Here is a 9,256-nt window from a genome sequence, read left to right as displayed (position 1 = left end):
TTATTGAGGTAGTGACCACCCCTACCCGCATCCTTCCTTCTCTTAAGAATGACTTAGAGTGTTTGTTAAAATACACCTAGGCCCTTTTCCTAATGGTTTTGATAAAATACTCTGGAGTGGGGCTCAGGGATCTATTTTTATTGCTGCTGCTGCTGGTAAGTCGCTTCAGTCGTGTCCAACTCTGTGCGACCCCATAGATGGCAGCCCACCAGGCTCCCCTGTCCCTGGGATTCTCCAGGCAAGAACGCTGGAGTGGATTGCCATTTCCTTCTCCAATGCATGAAAGTGAAAAGTGAAAGGGAAGTCGCTCAGTCGTGTCCGAATCTTCGTGACCCCATGGACTGCAGCCTACCAGGCCCCTCCATCCATGGGATTTTCCAGGCAAGAGTACTGGAGTGGGGTGCCATTGCCTTCTCTGATTTTTATTGCTAGAATACTAGAATCAGGAAATGCTAAGGTTTATTTGCAAAAATGAATAAGGTGTGTTTTCACTGTGGTGGTGGGAGCCTGTGCCTTTATTTCTCAAGGCCTCTAATTTACCACCACTAATTACCACCACTTTCTCCCTCTAATTACTATCACTTTCTCTCTCAGTGAATCACTGTTCAGCCTTGGCATTGTAGGGAGACCAAGGATTCTACAGGAAGATGTTCACCATCCTCCTGTGCCTGTCCTTGGAGTCTGGTGGCAACCTAAGATAGCACAATGTTCCCCCCACCCCAAGGACGGTCCTTCATCCTGATGTTGAGGGAGATGGTCAGCAGATGGCACTAACTCACCATGGCTTCCCTCTTTGAATTCATGGGGTAGAGAGTGGAGGGAAGACTTCTAAAGCTAATCCATTGGAACTTTTGGTATACCAAATCTTGAAGACAGTGCTAGAAGGCTTGTTTAGTATTTTATAAAGAACACAAATGTCAGGAATAGGAGGAATGATGTGTGGCTCCTAGCTGGGTCATTTACCAGCTGTGTGACTTCAAGCAAGTTACTTCATAAGCCTGTTTTTTTGCAACTATAAATCGGGATGCTCCTGACTCCCTAGGGTTAATGTGAATAAATGATTCTGGGTCATAGTACACAGTAGGAGCTTAATAAATAATTTTTTACTGTACAATGCTTTCCTTTTATGCCTATAAAAAGTTTTTTTTTAGTTATGCTTCAGCTTGTTGATGATCTCACCCTATTCCACTATACCTTAGCAGTATAAGGAGCTCACTTATTTCAAATGCAAAATTGAAAAAGAAAGATGAAAGAGAAGAGGATACAGACCCTTAGTTTACAAGTCCTTTACAATTTGCAGTTAATTTGCCTTAGCCATATAATTAGATAATAAGAGATATTTATGTTTCAGTAACAATTGTTATCATTTAGATTTTGGTCATCTGATGCAAACAGACGACTCATTGGAAAAGTCCCCGATGCAGGGAAAGATTGAGGGCAGAAGGAAAAGAGGGTGTCAGAGGATGAGGTGGCTGGACTGCATCACTGATGCAGTGAACACGAACTTGGGCAAAGTCCGGGAGATGGTGAGGGCCAGGAAGGCCTGGCGTGCTGCAGTTCATGAGATCGCAGAGTCAGACACAACCGGGTGACTGAACAACAGCAACAAATTACTTGCAAGCACCCATTGGGCTGTGCGTGTAAAATATGTACCTGTTGGTAAGTAAGTCAGTAAGAGAAAATTCGAGAAAGCGTCTTAGCCAACAGAATATATGTTGCAATGTTGGCAATTCAAAGTTCATGTATTTTGCTCATACTCAGGCCTTCAGAATCACATTCTGTACCTATTTACTCATTAAAAAAAAAAATTTATTTCTTTGGCTGCACCAGATCTTAGTTGCAGCACACAGGATCTTTTAGTTGCATCCTATGCCATCTAGTTCCCTGACCGGGGATTGAACCTAGGCCCCCTGAATTGGAAGCGCAGTCTTAGCCACTGGACCACCAGGGAAGTCCTTATTTACTCATTTTAAATATTGATTTGATTACATGGAGCCTTATGACCATAAGTGGATGAGTAAATTAGAAAAGGGAGCAGTGCTAGAAGCAGTCATATTAACCACTGCCAAAGGGTTCTCAAGAACCTGACAAAAAATGAGGAAACAGAAAACTGGATGTATGAACTCCGTAAGACAGAGAAGGCGATGGCACCCCACTCCAGTACTCTTGCCTGGAAAATCCCATGGACGGAGGAGCCTGGTAGGCTGAGTTCCATGGGTTTTCACAGAGTCAGACACAACTGAGCGACTTCCCTTTCACTTTTCACTTTCATGCAATGGAGAAGGCGATGGCACCCCACTCCAGTGTTCTTGCTTGGGGAATCCCAGGGATGGGGAAGCCTGGTGGGCTGCAGTCCATGGGGTCTCACAGAGTCGGACACGACTGAACCAACTTAGCAGCAGCAGAACTCCATAAGAAGACTGTCTCATAGATGCAGAGAATAAATGGCTGGCTACCAGAAGGGAGGGGGGTTTGGGGTAGGGAAGATAGGTGAAGGGGATTAAGAGGTACAAGCCTTCAATTACTAATATACACTGTATTCATACATTTGTTCAGGTAATCTTTATAACAGTTCCATGAGATACATATTATTTTCTCAAATTTATAGTTGAGAAAACTGAAGCACGCAGAGGTTAGACAACTTGTCCGAGATTACACTGCCAGTAAGTTAAAAAAACAATATTGAATCCAGGTACTGTACTTCAGTAGTCATGCATGTAAACACTGTACTATATTCCACAGGACTCATTATTAGATTGTCTTGGATGAAATACACTTTTTATCGCACTGTTAGGCTTTTAAAAAATAAAATTTTCCAAGAACATGCATGCAAATTCTGATGTTACTATGTAAGGTGAAAATTGTCAGGCAATGTTTTAAAGAATTAAAGTAAACTCAGGAATTGTTTTTAAAATGAGCAAGCAATTAGAGGCTATCAAAAGTGACCAGAGTAAGGACTTCCTAGTAATGGTTAAGACTCCATACTCCCAATCCAGGGGGCCTGGGTTCAATCCCTGGTCACAGAACTAGATCCCACATGCCACAACTAAGAGCTGGTATAACCAAATAAGGGGAAAAAAAGGAAGGGAAGAGCAGGGTGGTCCCTGGTGGTCCAGTGGTTAAGACCCCATGCTTCCACTGCAGGGGGCATGGGTTTGATCCCTGAGGGCATGGCAACCCACTCCAGTATTCTTGCCTGGAGAATCCTCATGGACAGAGGAGCCTGGCAGGTTGTAGTTCGTGGGGTTGCAAAGAGTTGGACACGACTGAGTGACTAACATACACACATACACAGGGCAACTAAGATCCCATACGATGTGTGACATAGCCAAAAAAAATTTTTTAATTAAAAAATTAAAAAATAAATAGGGCTTCCCTGGTGGTCCAGCAGTTAAGAATCCACCTTGCAAAGCAAGGGACGCCGGTTCGATCCCTGGTCTGGGAAGATCCCACGTGCTGTGAGGCAACTAAGCCCATGTGCCACAAATCTGAGCCCTCGTGCTACAACTACTGAAGCCCGAGCACCTAGAGCCTGTGTTCCACAACAAGAGAAGTCACTGCAATGAGAAACCTGCATACCGCACCTAGAGAGTAGCCCCCGCTCACCACAACTGGAGAAGCCCACATGCAGCAACGAAAACCCAGCACAGCCAGAAAGTAAGCAATAAATCTTTTTAAAAATAAATAAGAATATATAATTGTTAAAATTATATGAATAAAATTGAATTAGTATTTGTGTAGTGGCAAAACAGTCTTCAAGCACTGAGACAAAATTAAGACATTTTCAGATAATAAAAATTGATAGAACAAACTTGCAAGACTTGCGCTGCTGCTGCTAAGTCGCTTCAGTCGTGTCCGAATCTGTGCAACCCCATAGACGGCAGCCCATCAGGCTCCGCCCTCCCTGGGATTCTCCAGGCAAGAACACTGGAGTGGGGTGCCATTTCCTTCTCCAATGCATGAAAGTAAAAAGTGAAAGTGAAGTCGCTCAGTCGTGTCCGACTCTTAGCGACCCCATGGACTGCAGCCCACCAGGCGCCTCCGTCCATGGGATTCTCCAGGCAAGAGTACTGGAGTGGGGTGCCATTGCCTTCTCTCTTGTTGTCAAAACTTACTACAAAGCTACAGTAATAAAGACAGAGAATACTGTCATAAGAATAGACAAACAGAGCAATAGAATAGAATTGAGAGTCCAGAAACAAATCCTCACTTTTACAGTCAATTGATTTTCAACGAGTGCCAAGCCCATTCAATAAGAAAGAAGAATCTTTACCAAAAAAAAAAAAAAAAAAAAAGATGTTGGTTCAACTGGATATACACATACAAATGAAGTTGGATCTCTACCTGTATCCAATATATACATTTACTCAAAATGAGTCAAAGACCTAAGTGCAAATGCTAAAACTATAAAACTGTCAGAAGAGAATAAAGGTATAAGTTTATGACCTTGAATTAGGCAACAGTTTCTTAGATAGGGCACCAAAAACACATAAGCAACCAAAAACAAATAAATTGAATTTTATCAAAATTAAAAACTTTTGTGCTTCAAAAGCAGTAAAGTGACATACACCCCATAGAATGGGGAAAAATATTTGCAAATCAAGTATTGATAAGGGCCTAGTATTCAGAATATATAAAGAACTCTTACAACTCAACAGTAAAAAGATAAGTCAATTTTAAAAGGGGGTGAATGTCTGTGTCCTCACAAAGAACTCTTACAACTCAACAGTAAAAAGATAACTCAATTTTAAAAGGGGACAAATGTCTGTGTCCTCACAAAATTCATGTGTTGAAACCTAATCCCCAATGTGATGATATTAAGGGCTGGGGCATTTGGGAAGTAATGAGAGCCCTCATTAAGGAGATCAGTGCCCTTATAAAACAGGCCTCAGAGAGCACTCTTGCCCTTCCCACTTTATGAGCCAGGAAGTGGACCCTCACCAGATACCAAATATATCAGACCTTGATCTCGGACTTCCCAACCTCCAGAACTATAAAAAATGTGTTTCTATTGTTTATAAGTCACATGGTCTTTGATATTTTTGTTATAGCAGCTCAAATAGACTAAGACAATGAGCAAAGAATTTGAATAGACATTTCTCCAGAGAAGATATACAAATGACCAATTTGTTGTTGTTCAGTAGCCCAGTTGTGTCCGACTCTTTGGGACCCCGTGGACTGCAGCATGCCAAGCTTCCCTGTCCATCACCATCTCCCAGAGTTTGCTCAAACTCATGTCCATTGAGTCAGTGATGCCATCCAACCATCTTATCCTCTGTCATCCCCTTCTCCTACCTTCAATCTTTCCCAGCATCAGGGTCTCTTACAATGAGTCAGTTCTTCACATCAGATGGCCAAAATATTGCAGTTTCAGCTTCAGGACCAGTCCTTCCAATGAATATTCAGGACTGCTTTCCTTTAGGATTGACTGGTTGGATCTCCTTGCAGTCCAAGGGACTCTCAAGAGTCTTCTCCAACACCACAGTTCAAAAGCATCAATCCTTTGGCACTCAGCCTTCTTTATTGTCCAACTCTCACATCCATACATGACTACTGGAAAAACCATAGCTTTGGCTGTACACACCTTTGTTGGCAAAGTAATGTCTCTGCTTTTTAATATGCTGTCTAGGTTGGTAATAGCTTTTCTTCCAAGGAGCAAGCGTCTTTGAATTTCACGTCTGCAGTCACCATCTGCAGTGATTTTGGAGCCTAAGAAAATAAAATCTGTCACTGTTTCCATTGTTTCCCCATCTATTTGCCATGGAGTGATGGGACCAGATGCCATGATCTTAGTTTTTTGAATGTTGAGTTTTAAGCCAGCTTTTTCACTCTTCTTTCACTTTCATCAAGAGGCTCTTTAGTTCCTCTTTGCTTTCTGCTGTAAGGGTGGTGTCATCTGCCAATAAGTATGGAAAAAGAGCTCAACATCACTAGTCATTCAGTTCAGTTCACTTCAGTCTCTCAGTTGTGTCCGACTCTTTGCAACCCCATGAATCGCAGCGCGTCCATCACCAACTCCCAGAGTTAGCCATTAGGAAAATGCAAATCAAAACCACAGTGAAATACCACTTCACACCCACTAGATGGCTATAACTCAAAAAAGCAGAAATCACCCAGGTAGTGGTAAGGATGTAGAGAAATTACAACCCTCCAATAGTGCTGCTGGGAATGTAAAATGATGCAGCTGCTATGGAAAACAATTTAGCAGTTCCTCAAAGATTAAACCCAGAAATATTACATGACTTAGCAATTCTACTCCTGGGTATATACCTAAGAGAATCGAAAAGATACGTTCATACAAAGACTTGTACAGGGCGTTTATAGTGACATTATTCAAAATAGGCAAAAAATGGACACAACTCAAATGTTCATCACTTATTAATAGATAAATGGTGGTATATCCATAGAATAAAATACCATTCAGCCATAAAAAGTAATGGCATATCCTATGGCTGGTTCATGTCAATGTATGGCAGAAACCAAGACAATGTTATAAAGAAATTATCCCTCAATTAAAAATAAAATTTTTTTAAGTAATGGCATATCAATACATGCTACAATATAGATGAACCTCGAAGACATGTGCCACAACTACAGAGTCTATGCACTCTAGAGCCCATGCTCTGCAACTAGAGAGAAGTCCACATGCCACAGTGAAGATCCCATATGCTGAAACCAAGACCCAACACAGTCAAAAATAAATAAATACTTTTTTAAAGTTAAAAAAAAATTTTTTTAATCGCACATAGAAACTACAAAAACTGACCAAGTACTAGGTCACAAAGTAATACACAACAGATTTCAAAGAATTGGTGTCACACAGATCTCATTTGTTGTATTTAAAACCTCTTGATGTTTGGAAATGGAAAACTCTAAACTCCCAGTAAACCCACTGTTAGGCTGCACCTGCAGGCCTAGTAAGCCTTGTAGCCTAGCCTCAAGACCAAAGAGCCAAGAGACAGTAACAGATATTAATGGTTTATTGGACAGAGGTTCTTACACATCTAAACCAAAAGGTCCTGGAGATCTGCCCCACTGTGTACAGCAGACATGTACATGGTTGCAATCTTTGTTACTTGGTAATGGACAGGGAGGCCTGGCATGCTGCGATTCATGGGGTCGCAAAGAGTCGGACACAACTGAGTGACTGAACTGAACTGAACAGAGAGCAGAGACCACACAGTAAGAGGGAGAGATTGAAAACAGACTGATTAGAGAGGAGGAACTTAAAAAGAAACAAACAGTATTTATAGAGCATATAGAACAAGACTGAGTTAAATTGAGATTGATGAAATAAAATTCATATTTTATGGCAAAAAAAATTAAGCAAATTTTTTTCTCTGCCTGTTTGGGCCTCTTCCCTCCCTTTTAGGGTGTATTTTACATCAGCATCAACCAGAACTCCTTACGTGATAATATTCCTTTTTCTTTTTTTTTGCCGTGCGATATGCAGGATTTTAGTTCTCTGACTAGGGATTGAACCTGTGCCCCCTGCAGTGGGAGTGTGGAGTCTTAACCACTGGACCACCAGGGAAGTCCCTTGATCATTAGGCTTTAGTGAGAAAGCATTAGTTGAGCAAATATTTTGTCCGTCGATGTCAAGGGCATTTCTTACCTGTCCTGGGTCTATCATGTCTGTCCATGTCAGGTCTTCATATCTCTGTTTTATCTTTCCTTTTAGGTGGTTGTACTGGTAAGATGTCTGGCAAACATTAATGGTCAATTCCAAGTTTTCCAATGCAATTTATGCCTATTTTATCTTGCATGTGCATGCTCAATAATTTATACAGAACTATAGATGTGATCAAAATTGACAGAGTAACAATGTCATTAGTAAAGATTTAAGCCGAGATTCTCCTAAACAAAAACATTTTCACAGTATTTTTCCTAAACTAGGAGGAGAATCATTCAAAGCAGAAATTTGATTCTTCATGTGTCATAAGATGAGTTAACAAATATCTCAGTCACATGGTCATACCATTGGAAAATTGGTAGAACTCAATATGCTCACATTAAAGGCAGAGCGCAGGGCTTGTTTCCAAGACTACCCGTAGGTGACCTGGAGCCAAGGGAAAGCAACTGTGCATCTTTCTAACTAACCTGGGGAGAGTCAAGGCCTTAAACTTGTTCCATAAATACACTGGATCCTGTTGCTGCTGCTGCTGCTAAGTCGCTTCAGTCGTGTCCAACTCTGTGTGACCCCATAGACGGCAGCTCATCAGGCTCCCCTATCCCTGGGATTCTCCAGGCAAGAACACTGGAGTGGGTTGCCATTTCCTTCTCCAATGCAGGAAAGTGAAAAGTGAAAGTGAAGTCGCTCAGTTGTGTCCGACTCCTAGCGACCCCATGGACTGCAGCCTACCAGGCTCCTCCATCCATGGGATTTTCCAGGCAAGAGTACTGGAGTGGGGTGCCATTGCCTTCTCCGGGATCCTGTTAGGAGCTACCCAATATTTAATATCTAGTTAAAACTATTACTTATGACAAGGTTCAGGACAGTTTTCATTAACTGGCTAAGAGGGTCCCACTTCATCATATTGGCAGTAAAATTACCTTGCATGGTACTAGAGTTTTTTCCTTCTAAAAGAAAATTGCTAGGGGCCATTTATTTAGAGCCTTAGAGAAGAGAAATCCACCAAGGTAACCTAGGAGTACTGGACAGAGGTAACTAGCCACAAACCCAGAAACTAGATTGAGTTTTGAAACTTGCAAATAATTGAGACCAAGGAAAAAAAGTATATTTGGTTCACAAGTAAAAGTATGAGTAATTGTCTAAGTAATTAGTATATAGACTTGGTCCAGCATCTTGGGTCAGCTATCTACTTCAGATGTCACCTTCTTCTTGTCCTGGTCTGGTAGTATTAATCCTAGTCAAAGTTGGGTATCAGAAATAGGAGTTGCAGTTCATTCAGAAGAATGAAAGTGGCTGTAAAGAATCCTTTATCTGATGTCTTTTCCAGTATACATAATCTGCTGGTTGCAAGTCATGGCACATATCTTCACTCAAAGATAGATAACTGTGATAAGCTTCAGAACCAAACTTTACAATAATATAGCAACAAGCCATCTGAGAAGTGAGTCTTTAGCAGTAATCACAGACCTCAATTAACAAAACTAGAATTAAATATCCACTGAAACATGTATTTTTCTCTCTAAATACCCTCATTTCTACCAAATATGGCCAAATTAAGACTAATCTGTTTGTGAAATAAATCTGCTTTTCATGAATTTGGCCTGATTATCTACATAAGTGTAA

This window comes from Bubalus bubalis, chromosome 11 (assembly GCF_019923935.1).
Source record: "Bubalus bubalis isolate 160015118507 breed Murrah chromosome 11, NDDB_SH_1, whole genome shotgun sequence".
Lineage (NCBI taxonomy): Eukaryota > Metazoa > Chordata > Mammalia > Artiodactyla > Bovidae > Bubalus > Bubalus bubalis.
This window is presented reverse-complemented; position numbering follows the sequence as displayed.